The sequence below is a fragment of the Ursus maritimus genome, unplaced genomic scaffold (genome assembly GCF_017311325.1).
Source record: "Ursus maritimus isolate PB19 unplaced genomic scaffold, ASM1731132v1 scaffold_35, whole genome shotgun sequence".
NCBI lineage: Eukaryota > Metazoa > Chordata > Mammalia > Carnivora > Ursidae > Ursus > Ursus maritimus.
In genome coordinates, this window is record NW_024426119.1 from 4,811,483 (window position 1) to 4,828,770 (window position 17,288).

General features: G+C 40.5%; 1 pseudogene; it reads left to right on the forward strand.

Moving 5' to 3' along the window:
• Positions 1-857: 857 nt before the first annotated feature.
• Positions 858-1,791, forward strand: LOC103673557 (annotated as a pseudogene).
• Positions 1,792-17,288: the final 15,497 nt, after the last annotated feature.

The window sequence follows — 17,288 nt, forward strand, 5'->3', positions numbered from 1 at the left end:
TTATATATTATAAATGTGATAAATCAGTTTCAGCAATAACTATTACTGAAATATTTAGTAATTCACTTGGCTTTTAAATCTATTTAATTCTAGTTTATTTAAAGGATAAGTGCAAAAATATAAACCATAAAAAATTGAAGAAAATAAAAAGTAATTTTATTGATTCTGTGACTTTTTAAGCTTTAAAGTCAGATAAGAAATTACAGGAAAACTTTAATTTGACCACATAATACTTTGTCTTTATATGAGAAAACACCTTGAGCAAAATGAAAACTATAACAGACATCTAATTTTTTTGTAGCAGAAACTTAATTTTCCTTTGGGCTAACAATGTGCTCCCTCTTGGCTTTTTTGAGTCTGTCTCTACCCCTTCAAAAGTGGATGAACAGGGTAAATATGGCCATTCCCACAATCTATATTTCTAGGCACTGTGACTGTTTCAGGAATGTGCACGTGGCTGTGTCCACCCAGTGAGACTCATTTGAGAAACTGTACTACAATGACTGGAAAAGAGAACCTTCCTTCACTGAGTGACTGAGAAGACTGGATCTCTGCATGGTCATTTTGTCGCCAAGAGGAAAGGTTTGCCTGGATTACGTGAGTCCAGAGGACACCCAAGCTGAGAGACGGACAGTCTGAGCCCGGATGATGCTATTAAGTCCCTGAACTCAGCACTACATAAGGCAGTTCTTGGGAGCCATCAGTGAGCCAGGAAATTTCCATTTCCCATTTTTTGTTAAGCTAGCTTGAAGTGGCTTCCTGTCTCATTTAACCAAAAAAAGCATTACGGAGAACCGGCTGCAGCTTTAAGCGGAGGAGGCAGGAAGCCGAGCATTGGCAGATCCTGGGAGGGCACCATGGCTGGGTTCACCACCATCGAGGCCGTGAAGTGCAAGATGCAGGTTCTCCAGCAGCAAGCCAATGATGCAAAGGAGAGAGCTGAGCACCTGCGGCAGGAGGTGGAGGCGGAAAGGCGGGCCTGGGGGGCAGGCTGAGGCTGAGGTGGCCTCCTTGAACCACAGGATCCAGCTGGTTGAAGAGGAGCTGGACCATGCCCTGCAAAAGCTGGAGGAAGCTGAGAAAGCTGCTGATGGGAGTTAAGGGAGGTATGAAGGTTATGGAAAACTAAGCCTTAAGAGATGAAGAAAATTGGAACTCCAGGAAATCCAACTCAAGCAAGCTGAGCACACTGCAGAAGAAGCAGATCAGAAGTATGAAGGGGTGGCTCAGAAGTGGGTGATTACTGAGGGGGACCTGGAAGGCACGAGGAACAAGCTGAGAGGGCAGACTCCCGTTGCCAGGTGGTTGATGAGCAGGTAAAACTGATGGACCAGAACCTAAAGTGTCTGAGTGCTGCAGAAGGAAAATACTCTCAAAAGGGAGACAAATATGAAGACGAGATAAAGATTCTTACTGACAAACTCGAAACAGGCAGAGACCCATGCTGAGTTTGCTGAGAGACTGGTAGCCAAGCTAGAGAGGATAACTGATGATTTGGAAGATAAGCTGAAATGCACCAAAGAGGAGAACCTCTGTACACAAAGGCTGCCAGATCAGCTGCTGCCTGGCCTGAACGAGATGCAGAGCACCCCAGTCTCACCCTGCAGCTGCTCTTCCCCTGATGCCGGCTCCAGCCTGAGGCCAGCCTGCCCAAAGGCGGCCTTGAAACTGAGGGCTGATCTTGAACTGAAAGGCTGCTTTCTCCTTTTGCTGCTTGTCCCAACCCAACCCCTGTGTCTTTTTCACCAGTCTCTGCCTCTCCCCAGAGATTTCAGTCAGGCTCGAGGCTGAGCACCTTTGGGAATAATACTTAAGGGAAGGTGAGCACAATGTGAAATGTTGTAATGTGGGCTCCTGGGTGGCTCAGTCAGTTAAGCGTCCAGCTCTTGATTTTGGCTCAGGTCATGTCTCAGGGTCCTGATCTCAGGGTTGTAAGATCGAGACCCAGGAGTCCCAGGATGGGCTCGTGCTCAGCGGGGAGTCTGCTTGAGATTCTCTCTCTCCCTCTGCCCCTCCCACCATGCATTCTCTCCCTCTCTTTCTCTCAAATAAATAAATAAATCATTTTTAAAAAAGTATGTTGTGATGTACACACTTTGTAATTACCTTTTTTGTTGCTGTTGATGTAGCGACCATTTGTAAAACATTCCAAACAATTTCACAGTTCTGAAGCAGCAGTCTAACCCCTTCCTCACATTTGGAAAACAATAACTTTTCAGCTTAATGCATACTGCCCTCTGCACAGAGGAGGGAAAGCGGCAGGGGCCTGCCTTACTTAGAGCCAGAGCCCAGAAAGAGACCCACCCTGGGAAACTTCATTGCTCTGTTCAGTGTACCAGCCAAGTTAGAAAGGTGATTCCAGGGGCGCCTGGGTGGCTCAGTCAGTTAGGCATCTGCCTTTGGCTCAGGTCATGATGGGGGTCCTGGGATGGAGCCCCACATCGGACTCCCGGCTCAGTGGGACTGCTTCTCCCTCTGCCCCTCTCCCTGTGTTTTCTCCCCTCTCTTTCTAACAAATAAATGAAATCCTAAGAAAAGAAAGGAAGGAAGGAAGGAAGGAAGGAAGGAAGGAAGGTGATTCCAGAAGGAGACAGCCAAAAGAGAGTGTGGCTCAGGTTTTCAGCTTAGGGTATCTCTGAAAAAATTTATTTTTAACTTTTTTTTATCGGAAGTGACCAAACAAATTAAGATTGTGAGACCTCTGTGACCAACTCCTTGTCCTATCTTTACCCGTTTCCCAACCACTCACAGAATGGATCATCATGTTCTCCTTACATTGAGGTGACCATTTATTTACTTTCCTGCCTTCTTGAAAGAAAAAAAGAAAATTGTGTTTGCCACTGATTTACCCACACGAAATAAATTCACCTCATCACCCTTTTCTGGGTCTGAAGCTGCTGTCTCTAAAAATGCCATCTCATCATGCTTTGTATCAGTTAATGCTGGAAAAATATTGAATAGCTTATGTATAGAATGGTTTTTAAATTTTACACTATTTTGATACGTTGCTTTTTGGGGGCAAACAAAAATGGGGGTTGGGGCACACTGGCCACCCTGTCTGGCTAAGAACCCTCTACAGTCTGTGGGGCTGACAGTGTACTGATCTTTTAAAGTTTCTTTCCCTACCCAATTCCCCTTTTTGGTGAGGTTTCTTATATGAGAAGTACATAAATTTATACATAAATTACTTATATAAATTGGTATTTTACCTCATAAAAATGAACAATGTAGTAAGAGGATAAAATGGCTAACAAATATGAAAAATTTAAAATATTTGCATTAATAATCAAAGAAGTAAAACTGAAGCATATTTTAGATACCATTTTTCACCTACATATTTCCCCCAAATTGTGATAATCATCCAACACAGAAGCAAAGATGAGACAGGAGAAGCACTCTCAAGCACTGCCTGTGGGGAATATCATTCTGTACAGATACTTCTGTGGGTTGAAAACCTCAGGTGCTTCCTGGGTAAAATCTGAAACTGGCCCCCACACAGAGAGCAAGGAGAGACTGAAGAAAGACATATATGTAAATACACACAGAGACACATATACTTTAAGGCTCCAACATTTAGTTATAATAATTCTACATTTAGGAATCTATCCTAAGGAACAATCTGAAGTAAAGATAAAACATTACATATGATTTTCAAAAATCATGTCTTTAAAAATGACATTTATGAAGAGTTTTAAAAGCATAGTAAAATATTCTGATGATATTATTAAGTCAAAAAGGCAGTAAACAATCCCATTTTCTCAGAAATATAGGGATTCTTTTTTTTTTTTTTTTTTAGAGATTTTATTTATTTATTTGACAGAGATAGGGACAGCCAGCGAGAGAGGGAACACAGCAGGGGGAGTGGGAGAGGAAGAAGCAGGCTCCCAGGGGAGGAGCCTGAGGTGGGGCTCGATCCCAGAACGCTGGGATCACGCCCTGAGCCAAAGGCAGATGCTTAACGACTGCGCCACCCAGGTGCCCAGAAATACAGGGATTCTTAGTAGGCACAGACTGTCACAGACTCAAAAGCTACTCTAATTGGAAAGGACTTCAGAGGTGACATGGATCAGCATTTCCCCTAACACAGCTATCACATCGTGTGATCTCTGACAGAGTCATCCCTTCTCTCACTGAGAACCTGCAGTGAGAGTGGGTGGGGCAAGCACAGAGCTCAGAGGCCTCAGGGCTCCAGGTGATGGACAGTTCCTCTTTATAGTGACTCTGCATCTGATGCTGAATTTCCTATGCTGACTCACCTCTTGGTAACTACTTTTATTCTCTGGAGCAATGAAAATCACGTCATGGGAAGATCATGGCTTTACCATGAAGTAGATCAAAGTTTGAATCTCGGCTACTCGTCGTACTAGTATTATGTATGATCTTGGACAACAAATGTGAACCCCGGTTAACTCACTTGTAAAACAGAGATAATGATGCCCATCTCTCATTGGCAAGTAAAAGACAAGTAAAAAAAGATCCCATGTATGCATGGGATAAGTACACACAACAGACACTTAATGAGTGTCAATTCTCTAGTCTCTTATCCTGAGGGCTACACGCATTGCCTAGGATACAACAAGGATTCAGAATTATTTGTTGAGTGAATGAGCTTTTTCTCAAACAGCTATGAATCCACCTATGTAAACAACAATCTGCCCACATTTCCCCATCATATCTTTGAGAATCCAATGAGAGAATGTAAGATACCCTATGGAATTTAGAACACATTATATTTTGGCTTTACTTTGAATTACTAGTCTAAACAAGGGGAAAAGAGATCTGATTTGTCAAGCTAATGTTCTTCTCGAACCCATGTCGCTCTCAGTGATCACTTTCTCAATAACTGTTCATAAATCCTCCACTTACTAGTCTAGTCAAAAATTATGCTTACAATAACATCAAAATTACTAGGCTATATTTTCAAAATCCTTTTCCCTTCCCATTTTTTTGCTCCATTTGATTTGGGGGGGGGGTGCATTTGCTCTGTAAACGCTCATTGTACTTTCAAGAAGAAAAGTGAAACAACAACAAAACAACATCAGAAAAAAACCAAGCACTCTTAGTGATGACCGAAAGGTAACTAGAAATCACATTTGTTGGTTCTGGCATCCTGGAGTGTAATTTATCAGGGCCTGAAGACCTGAGCTCAAAGCATATCAGTGTTCTCTATTCCCCCTACTCCCTTGAAACTTAATTCTATTCTCATATTTTCAGTTCTACTCTTTCCAGGAGGAAGATCAGGTTCTCAGAGCCAACAGGAGCAGAATGTGACTTTTGTTTTCTCTGTTAACTGTTGATATTGCACCAGCTGTCCTTGAAAGGAGTCTCATCCCTCTGGACTCCTTGTAGGATATCTGGCAAGTTGCACACTTTCTGGGCCAGCAAATTTCCCCAAATGGCTCATATTAGTTTCAGCCCATGCACCTTTGTTTATCTGACTTTGATTTCATTCTTTTAGGATAGGAACAGCAATAGTGATTTTATTTCATATCCTCCCCCATTTTCCCCTGGATTGAAGTAGGTTATCAAGTGGAAATTTTCTAGATTCCCTAGAACTGCATCTAAGACCAAGCTGAAGACTAAAACATGCTAAGACCCCCATATTATGATATGTAGAATATCCCTACAGGGCTTACTAACAGCCTTACTACCAAGCATTACCACGTCTCCCTGGGCAATGTAAAAAAAGAACCTGAAGGATAATGAGGAGAGCAGCCTTTTAAAGAGACACTATTCCATGCGGGAGAAGGAAGTAGATTATCTTGTTACCTAAAACCAAGGAAAGCGGGTTCAAAAGCAATCCATGTTAGAAACAGGAGGTATCTACAGGAAGGGAAGTTGAGCAGTTTATTTTCCAGTTGGCAGTCTGTTTGGCCAGCACACCTGGGCTACCTGAACCATAGAAAGAGAACTGGAGAACATGGTGGGAGAAGAGGTAGCTGTGGAGCTATCCGCCCCATTATTTGACATGTCACAGATGGATGACTTTCCAAAGGGTCGACAGACAGGAGAAAAGTTGCTGAATTCTAGCTGTCTTTCCAGACTTCATCAAGAAGGCTGACCACCAGGAAAGGGACCTCGGTTTTTGGGGTGGACAACTCTTGGAGAGCTTAAGGAAGTGGAAAATGTAAAGCCAGATTTCTCACATCAGGAAGTATATACTAGGAAGGGAAGGACGTTGGAAACCCTCCGAAGAACCTACATATGAGAGGACCAATGACTACATGCCTGTCCCCAAAAGGCAGTTTGATTACCTTGAACCAAACAAATGAGGACAACTAACCAGTCAGAGAACTCAACCTCACCACAGGCTGTTAAACAGGAAGCATTTACCCTTGTCCCTTTACTTCTACCTTGCCTAAACAAGATTGAAAAACTCCTGGCCAGAGGCTAGAATAAGGAGAAGTCAATTCTGTGTAGAATGAAGGGGGTAAAAAAAGCTTTGAATTTAATTTAAAATTAAAATTTTGAAACAACACAAGACTATTCTAATAATTAAAAGCGACTGAAACCTTATGCAACCTAGCCGACATATTACTAAGGTACCTGTTATTAATTACTTACAATGAAGTACTATAATACATAATTACACCATAATACAGTAAAGAAGAGCAGTAAATTAGAAGCGTATACCCAAATAAATTGGAACTCTTCAACAAATATAGTTCTATATTCCCATGCCTTCATCTTCTTTTAGAATAAGGGCAGCCAGATCGTCATTATTTGATGTCGTCTCATTTTCTCTCCCTTGCCTAGATTATATTGTGGTTGCGCACTCGGGATACTTATGCCTTTTGGTATTCCTTACAGAACCACAATAAAAATACTTGAAAAAATAATCGGAAGTCAGAGTCCTCAAAGGGTCTCTAGTCTACCCCTTGTAATGCAAGAGTTCAGATATGGCAGGGTGCTTCTGTGTAGACGATCCAGGAGGATGGCAGGGACTTCATCAATAAGCAATGACTGATGGAGTAGAAATGTGGTTACATAACTACTCAGAGAGAGGGCCTGGAACTTTTCGGCAGAGTGAAAAACGGAGGAAATTCATCCTAAAGGGAGAATGAAGATGCCTAGTGCAATAGAGGGCCAGGGGGTGACTTTAGGTTACCATGGACGACATCATTTGTAATATCTCCCAACCCATTCCCATAATAATTTGCACCAAATTCCACTAGAAGGGACAATATAAGAAGTCAAAGGGGTGGGAAGAATTATTAAATTAAAATAAATTAGGAAATCAACAGGCAGACTATGAAAATAAAAATTCAAAATCAGATTATTGTTTTAAAAAAAAAATTGTAGCTGGTGGAAAGAGCGTTCTTCCACACTCCGCACCTCACCGGGGTAACACTAACAACCTTATAGGGTGACATTCATTTCATGAGTTGTACCACCATAAGGCAACAACAAATCCTGGAGCCTGCATGAAAGTCAGCCCACCTCACCAGAAATGTCAGCATAAAGAGATTCTAGAAAGCAACAGAGCACAGACTAGCACAAAAAAAACATGTTTGATAAAAAATGTGTTAAAATGAGAAGGAATGGTGGAATAGGAAGACTTTTAGGGATATCAAAGAGAATGTGAATTACTCTGAAGATCCTGCCAAGAAAAGGAATTTCACAGATTGCATGGATAGGGATTTGAAAAAAGAATATTTTTCTGATACCTCCCTTTATTATTTATTAATCTTACCATTTTGAGTATATTGAACCCCCAGGCTGCTTGTGGTCTGGAAGATTTAATAACTTAAAATTAAGGTAAATATCAATGGTTGAAAACTTAGCATTTGTATTTTAACTAGGACTTTCAATATCTTAGACCAAAGTCATAAGCAACAGGAATTTCAGGTACCACTACAGGGAGAAGAAGAGCCTTTTGAGGATGGACTGTATATTTACAAAATTCATAACAATACTGGCAGCCTAGCACTATATAGTGAAATGCTCTTCTTCTATAAGGCTGATATTCTGGACCAACGTTATCAAGGGAAATATTTTCAGTTTTTCTTTCTGTCTTTCTTTTCCCCCTTTTTTTTTTTTAAACAGTCATCAGTGATGAATTTGAGCTGATCCAACACATGGCTCAAATGTTGTGACTACTGACTAAATGAAATGGTAGCCTGATGATCCTCAGGTTATCCTGTTCTGATTTGGGGGGAGGGGTAAATCTTACATGAAATTTCTTATAGCCAATGAATAAAATAAATTTGGCAAGTTGTTTCAGAATATTCCAGCTGAATATTTCACATCCAACTATTCGTTATGAAGCCTAAGTGGAAACCCTAAAGCGATAACTTCTCCATTTTGAATATTTTGTTTAGGAAAAAAAAAAAGAGGAAGGCGAATCTTCCACTACAGGATTAGTATAAAAGCTGAAACTTACTGCATTCAAAACTAAGCATCGCTTCTTAGTTGGGAATTGAAAATATCTCTGAATTATAGTACTTTTTGAAAATTGAATAAGGAATTGGACTGGGATGCCATATGTAGCTTGACTAAAGACAGCACAACTGCAAAGCAAATAACATGCACTTTCACCCCCCAACAACCTGGGAAAAAGCACAGACAACATATTCGAGGGCTTAAAATTTAACTGTGGGAAGTTTACTGCAGCTAAATAGAGAACAAAACAAGTGATCCCATGGGAAGTAAGTAGATGGCAATGTAGGGTACAATTAAGAGCAGTAGCAAAGCTATTCACCATTACTATTTGTTTAATCCAGTCACTCCAAGCAAAGGTAGCTATAACAAGGGAACTGTTCTCTCTACCCTGGGGAATTCAGGGGTTTCCAACACAAAGACCCATCCCTTGAAGGGCAATGTGACAGAGGATTCAGAGAGATTGGTTGGCTAATGGACGGGGGAATAAATTCTCCCAGAACGCTCCCTGTTCAAACCACTGGAAATGGAGGCGCCCTTCAGATTATCTGTATGCCTGTTTCTTTTTTTCCATTTTCAATTTATAATAACAATAACGACCTAGACATAGGACATTTCCTGGGCTTTAATGACTGTCTGAGGTTAATGGCCCTCAACTACACCTCAGGCCATCAACCCCTCCCAGCTGGTCATTAATCTCCAGGAAATATCCTGTTCCAGGGTCATTATTGTTTCAATATCAACTATACCTTAAAAGCTTTATGGATTCTGCAAATACAGATCTCTTGCCAATAGAGGTTATAAAACCTGTTTAGAATTCTGAAATTATCTTGAATTTGACCTCTCAGAGATGGTTTGTTTAAAACTCACATCAGCTTAAGAAAAAACTCACCTTTATTTTTGTTTATTTACATTTTTACAGGAAAGAGGTCTATTAAAATTACAAGAACCCAAACAAAAATCGATGAGTATTGGTAAAAAAAAAAAAAAAATCAAATTTAAAGATGAGCACCCTCTCTCCTGAACTGTAGCATAACTAAGTCTTTGAGAAAACTATGTAACCTGTGAAACAGCTCCCAAAAATGCTTTATGTGTTTAAGTGTCACCAAACTATATCCCATGCAGAGAATTTTCAAAATATATCCTAATTATAAAATCTCATTTTTTACTTTCACAAAAAATACCCCAATTTATACATTAATATTATTACAACAAGCATTCCATCCACAGCAGAATATTCCACATGAGAGAAGATGCTGAAACAGTGGTAAAATACAACTTCTGATTCTGATTTGGGAGCAAAGCAGAGGATGGTTATACAAAAAGCATTTGAGATCCAGAGAGCTGATATAGAGAGACAAGGATGGGGACAAGGCAGGTGATTAGAAGCAAGGAAACCCAACCAATGGTAATAGGTGCACATTCCAGTAAGTGGGCAGACCATAGAGACATGGGGACTTGGGCAGGCGGAACCTTGGAGAATTGTGGATGCACTGGATGGGCCCGGCTTTGAGGAAGAACTTAGCGTCAGAGATCCATGCATCAGGTTCTAACAAAAATAGTCTAATTGCAGGATAAATCAGAACTATATTCCCAGGTAGGCTTGTGACAGAATTCCGGACCCTGAAACTGAGGAATAAAATAGGACGCTGGTCATGTGAATGATATACTAGCTCAAGTACTAGGCTGGGAGCAGAGTCAGAAAAAAACAGGAACAGGGGCTGGCTAGATTCTACATGAGTTAGATTCCTACGATCAGTGAGGGAAGTGGTCCTGCAGCCTGGCACAGAACTGAATCTTGGAGCTGTCAGGCTGTGGAGCAAAAACTCAAACAGGTCACACATAGCTATCTACTCGAATATCCCATTTTGAAAAGGAAGAAAAAACAAAAAAAAACCTTGTCTTTTAAGTAACATTTGAAGATTTTACACTAAATCATATAAGTGTGAAAACTGTAAGGTATCAGGATTCAAAGCAGGACATAGAAGAAAATAATCACTTCCCAGAACTTTCTAAATTAACTTTTTATCAGAGGGAAATGAATCATTTAACTCACAAAAAGTGGAATGATGTATTACTGTTTTCCTACTTAAATGCTAATGTAACACTTTCTATAAGGACCAAAGTTGATATACTAATTGGTACTGGAATATTTAACAGTAAAATCAGGAAAGAATAAGACAAAAGATGAATCTGAAACAGACCCTGAGATAAGATCTTGAGTACAAGTAGTTTATTTGGAGAACTGCTTAGATGATTCTTAAACTCCTCACCTACTTTAGAATTAGTGTAGAGCCAAGATTGGAGGAAAGAATTCTTCAGAGGGCTGTGCTGTGTCTATACTCACAATGGGGTAGAGACCCTTCCTTAGCCTAGTGAAATGTCAATTCAAAGGGAAGGATGGGAGGGCTGCTTCTCCCTTTACCTCAAGATAAGTGAGGTAGGCTGAATGATGACCCCTCCCTCAAACATGTCCACGTCTCCATCCTCTGTGTGTATGTTACTTCACATGACTTTGCAGATGTCTTCAAGGATCCTGAAATGGGGATATTATCCTGAGTTATTTAGATGGACTAGAAGTTATAAACAAGGACTTTGTAAGAGGGAGGCAGGAAGGTCAGAGTGAGAGCAGACAATGTGATCACAGAAGCAAAGGTCAGAAAATCAGAGAGATTTCAAGATTTTACACCTCTGGCTTTCAGAAAGAAAGAAGGGTCCATGAGCCTAGGAATGCAGGTGGCCTTAGAAGCAAAAAAAAGGCAAGGAAAGAGATTCTTTCCTAGAGCCTCCAGAGGAAAATAGCCTTGTCAACACTTGATTTTACCCATTGAGAGCCATGTGGGACTTCTGACCTCTAGGACTGTACAATAATAAATCAGTATTGTGCTAAGCCACAAAATTTGTGGGGATTTATTTTAGCAATGATAGGAAATTAATAGGAGATCTTCCTAGGTGTCATCGAATGCATGGAGAATACTGGAGACCACTGTCAGACTGTCATCTAGAAAATCTAAGAGCATAATACGGGTTAGCTAACTGCTTTGACAGCAGAGTAAACAAGTGGGAGCTGGCCCGTGTTCCAGAGCCTGTTTAGACGAAGAATATGTGAGTGTGTCTGCCTGCACAGGATTGTCTCAGGTCTCCTTCATGAGAGCCACCTGCAAGGCCAGCTTCATGGATGTGTTCTGCTGTCACTGGTTTAAAATTCTTAATAATTTTTTAGACAGGGCCCTGAATTCTCAGAGTTCTACACAAAATGAACTCAGTTCACTATGTTCTACAAATTGTATAGCCAGTCCTGGCCACCTCGAAGGACAAGTGATCAGCAAAGAGAAGCTGGCAGGATGACAAAAGTCTTAGTGGCTAAAGGAGATGGAAATGAATGACTGGATTAGACGTGCATACAGTAGTCCAGGTCAGAACTAGAGTTTCCAGTTATGTCATGAGAGTGGTTAGGCAACCTCCAACAACTTCCTAAGAGCATCCACAAGAGAAAGCGTCAGGTCTAAACTCCAAGTAGGCCCTATGGGACGGGGTGGCAGTGCACAACAAAATCAGTCAAGTAAGGACTTTAAAGTCCCCTTTCCTCTCTTACCTGGTCTGACTTGTAGCCAGCCTGGTGGAAAGGAGAGGTAGATGTGCTCTCTGCGGAAAGATATAAGTCAACAAGCTCATTCCCAGTGCAGTCTTTCTACCCACGGTAGGCCTCAGCTGCCAGAGCGCAGAAACCTCCACTCCACACCAAGGGCAGAGTTTTTATTATGACTTGGTACCGGATCCTTTGATTGCTGAACTGGAACATCGTTTTACAACTGAAAGCAACCAGAAAATGTCATGGGATTGCCACATTTCCATTTACAGGAAGAATAAGGCCCAATGAAAATAATATGAAAGAACAAGGAGAGGCCAAACCATCTATAGATTGCAGATATTCAAAGCAATGGCTACATACGTTGAAGTGGAGGAGTTAGGGACAAAAATCCTCTCATTACAGGTGTGATAAGACATCGTTCACCGAGAAGATTTACTATTGCCTTTATAAACCAAACAGAAAATAATATAAAGGGAAAAAAACTGCAACATACAATTTTCAGTGGGAAAAAAATGCATGATAAAAACCTGAGCTTCCATTCCAAATGGAAACATAAAGTAAAATATCTCCCCTGAGATGTCTGATCATAATGCACAGTATGGACAGCATTGGGGCTTCCTCCTCCCAACCATCCTTCACCGCTCCAGAATGACCTTTCTCAAATACAGTGACCATGTCACTCTTCCCCCTAAAGTCTCCAGTGTCTTGTGGGGTGCCTCAAGATGAAACCCAGCATCCTGAGCACAAGTATGCAGGGCTCCTGAGCTGACCTCGCTGTCCCTTTCCTGCCACGCCACATACTCTCTTAGAGCACCAATCCCCAAGCTTCAGTCACTCACATTCTACCTTCACAATGCTGGCTACGTTCATCTTCCCCCAGAACAACTGTCTACTTAATATTTTTCTTTAAACCAAGTACTATTTTTACTCCAATAAATTTATTCTCATTCAAGGCAATGTTTCTAAATCAAGTTTTAATGTACTACTTATAGCTTTACTAAATATTTAACTATCACTATTTAAACTTAATTTTTAAAATCAAAAATGTTACCTCCATATCCCACCCACCTAAAACTATGTTACACAGCTAATTGTTCATGTACCACACATCGGGATGTGCTACTTTAGACAGAAACTACAGTGAATTTTCACCACTCACCGAGCATACTGTGCCTTTGAACTTGTTGTCAATCCCTCCTCTTAGAGGATCCTTTCCTATTCTCTATAAAGTTACTCCCTTCCTTTAGGACTCAATCCAAAGGCACTTCCCCTTTTGGAAGCTTCCCTAACTCATAAAGCGAGATGCTCCCACTGTCTGAATCCCAAAGCAATTTTTAGCTGCCTCCACCATAACATTTATCACATTGTAGTGCCTCATGAAACTGAGTACTCAAGTCATCTTCCGGACATCCCATTATCTACCTAGGTGCTCAGAAAAAGGTCTGCTAAATAAATGAAGAATGATGAATTACATAGCCAAAGCTAAGCTAAACATAAGTCATTCACAGTATAAATATTCCAGCATAATATTACTTCTGTTAAGTTAAAGACAACCTAACATCTCAATGTATCAAAGACTTCTCCGTAATGATCAAAAGGGACCAACTGGCAAGTTTAAAGGTGTTCCCAATACATGGCAAAAAGAACACAGAAGAACTGAGAAGCGAGTATAATATTACGATTTCAGTATAACATTTTTACAAAAGTTAACTTGCAAAGGCCCTAGTTAACCCTAGGAATCTCTCCATTTAACGATCACTTCCTAACTGCAAACTTTTAAATTAAAGCTACAGAAGCAAATTTAAAATAAAGCAGAGTTATTAAAGCAGAGATCAAGCATGGTTACTTCTGAAATGATCTCACTGAAAACAAAAATATGTCACTAACAGGTGAGACACCCTGAATAGCTGCTAGTCCCCAATACCAACCCTGTGTTACCATCGAAGAAATGCCCTCTTCCTATTACACTATCCTAGGCTTACAAAAGAATAAACCAGAAAATGCTGAGAGATATGGTCTCTCAGAGAAGAGATGTGGTCCTTCAAGAGAAGATACGTATGCAAAAAGATAAATAGTACGGTAAAAAGGGTATGATGAAGCAGGTTTGGCAGATTTTTAAAAATCTTTTTTAATCCCAACAAGACATTTAATCTCCCCTGCCTTTATTTTCCTCGTCTATTAAATAAAAAGCAGTTTACTGATACACTAATGAACAGGCATTCGAAACTGGTAAAAATATAAGTGTACACTTTGATACTCTGGTTATTCCTGAAAAATATAATGACTATACATATATATTCTTTCAAGTGCTGTTGTTTAGGGTAAGGGAGAACAACCTGAATGTTCATAAATTTGGTCACAAACATTTGTTGAGTACCTCATGTAGACTGACTTGTGCTCCCCTCTTCAATATTCATATGTCTAAATACCTAATACCTCAGCATGTGACTTTATTTGGAGATAAGGTCTTTAAAGCGCTAATTAACTTTAAGTGAGGTCATTAGGATGGGCCCTAATCCTATATGACTGGTGTCCTTATTTGTAAGAAGAGGAGATTAGGACACAGACACACCCAGAGGGATAACCAGGTGAGGACACAGAGAGAACACAGCCATCTAACCCAAGGAAAGAGGCCTCAGAAGAAACAACTCTGCCCAACACTCTGTTCAGGACCCACAGCCTCCAGAATTGTGGGAAAATAAATTTCTGTTGTTTAAGCCACCTGTGGTAGTACTTTGTTACGGCAGCTCTAAAAAGTTAATATAGGTACTCTCCTGGCCTTCAAGAGAAGATAGGTATGCAAAAAGATAAATAGTACGGTAAGAAGGGTATGATGAAGCAGATTATGAACATTATCAACTCAGCAGAATTTTATGTAGCGTTTAAAATTATAATTACAGAAAGTATGTAGCAACCTGGGAGAAGTTCATAAAAAATATTAAGTGAAAAAGCAAAATACCACAGTATATCTATTCTATGATAACTATAAAAGATGGTTTGTTAACAGGTAAAAAAAAAATAGAAGAAAGCTTGGAAAAAAATACAGGGTTTTTGCTGAAGTGAGATCCTTGATGAACTTTCATTTTTAGTTCTTTATTATAACTGTTGTAAAAGCAATGATGCAATAAACTTATAAAGATTTAGTTTTAAAAGAAAATACATAACTTTTTGTCAATTTAAACTACCATAGTTTACTGGATATTAAATAATGACAACATTAACTACTGGTACATTCTCTCTCTCTCTCTCTCTTTTTTTTTTTTTTGCTTCACATTTCAGTTTAGTTCAAGCTTCTGCTTTTGAGAAAGCTATTCTGAGAAGTCTTCTGAAAGGAAATTCAAAGAGATTTTATAAGCCTAAAGACTGTACAGAAATAGTCACTAAAAATAAGTAAGGACATAAGGAAAATAGTGTACTTGATTCTGTATTTGAAAACTGATCTAAAATGAGGTTCTAGAGCCTTGCCTGGCTATGAGCCTCAAAACCAGGCTCATTTATAAAAATATCCAAGAAGATTTTGCCAAAGTAAAGTAAGGACAAGTAAAGTGAGCAGAAGAAATAGGTCTCCATCCCTGTGAGGCAGCAGAAAGGACCAGGGCCCAGGCAGCTTATCAGGGACTCATGTACCTGACCACGGCCCTCGCAGCAGAAGGGTGAAGCCCCAGCAAGAAGAGCCCAAATGTCCAGCCTGTGAAAAAAGGGTATCTGCACAGCAGACTTCCACATAAAGGCCACTGCATCCCTGGCAGCAATGCAGCGAAATATGCACCTCTCCACGACTCTTCTGTGCAGGGCAGAGTATGGCATGGAAAAGTTAACAAGGTGGAAACAGCTGCCCTAAATCTGTACTGGGTGTTAATCAAAAGCCACCTCCCAAAGATCAGGAAGGCTTATATCAAGAGCCTTAATTTGCCCCCAAGGCCCCGTTTTTACCTTGATTTAGCAGTTCTCACTAATGGCAATCTGTTGTCTTCACCCCACATAAGGCCCCAAGCTTGGGGTTCTGCTGCTCCTACGGGCTTGCCTTTGGTAGCTCCTCAAGGAGAAAAGCTCCCCAGGAAGGAGATGGATAGAGCTTTATTTTTATCCCAGTTAAAGTCTCTATCCAATACATTAATCGCTACGATAACCTTGGTCCAGGGCATTTCCTGGAGAAGCTATAACCAGCTGGGGTTAATGAACTCTCCCTACCATTAATTCCTGGGAGAGGCCATTGGCCTGAATTGTTACTTAATTACTCTTCTGTGTACAGCTTCATAAAGCAATGAAATGCCTTCTTTCAGGAAGAAGGGAGATGGTAATGGGGGTCATCAGAGGCCATTAATTTTACAAATAGTTTGTTAGAAACTACAGTATGTTAAGAAGTCACTCTGGCCCACAAATCAACTCAATGCAGTCCTTATTAAGTCAAGATCTGAAACTTCCAGGTTTCCGTGACTTGCACACACAAAAAGTTACAAATTGTGGAGAATCTGGCCAAAATGTACATACCAGATAAGATAAATTTACTCATCTATTTTGTTGCTTGGGTTACCCCCTCCGATCCCCCTGCCACACACACCCTGCAATGTAAACTCCATAAAGGCAGGTGCTTTGGGCTATTTTGTTCACTCTGTCTCCCTAGTACTTGTAACAGTTCCTGGCAAAAATAGGTGCTCCTTCAAAGTTTCAGTGTGTGTTGAATTAATGAGTAGTTGGCTACCTTATGGGATTGGGCTGCTGGTGTCAGGACCCAGAGCTCCCACATGAGTCACACTCATGTGAGCAGGGAAAGTGCTCAGTTTGCCAGAGAAATAAAGAAAGAGGCTATCCCTTCAAACTGCCTAGAAATCAGATCCATTGAAACTACCATGACCAAAGGGAAGACTCGTCCATGAAACACGTATCCATCTGGGCTGAACCTGGCACAAATGATGAGAAACCCACCCTACTGTGACATACTGCCCCACCCATCCTATGTCAATAGCAGACTCATGACCCGAAGGAAGGTTCTGAGATTCTATTGGACGGTTCCAGTGGGGAAAGATTAAACTCTTGAGAAGCAAACAGACTAGGGCAGAATCAAGAAGACCATACATCAGAAGGGAGGTAGAGTTTATTGGAGAAAGGAGGCAACTAAGTACCAAAATAAGCCAAATTATTTACTCCTGCTTATTTTTTCTGAGTCCTATTTAATGCTAGAGATCTTAGTATCTGGAGATCCTTGCAAAAGCCAGGAAAGAAAGCAGAGAGATTATTTTTCAGGGCAGTTATGCACATGTATCCATGCCCATGGGGTCTTAAGAGAAGCAGCTGGGCATAGAGGAAAAAAAAAAGA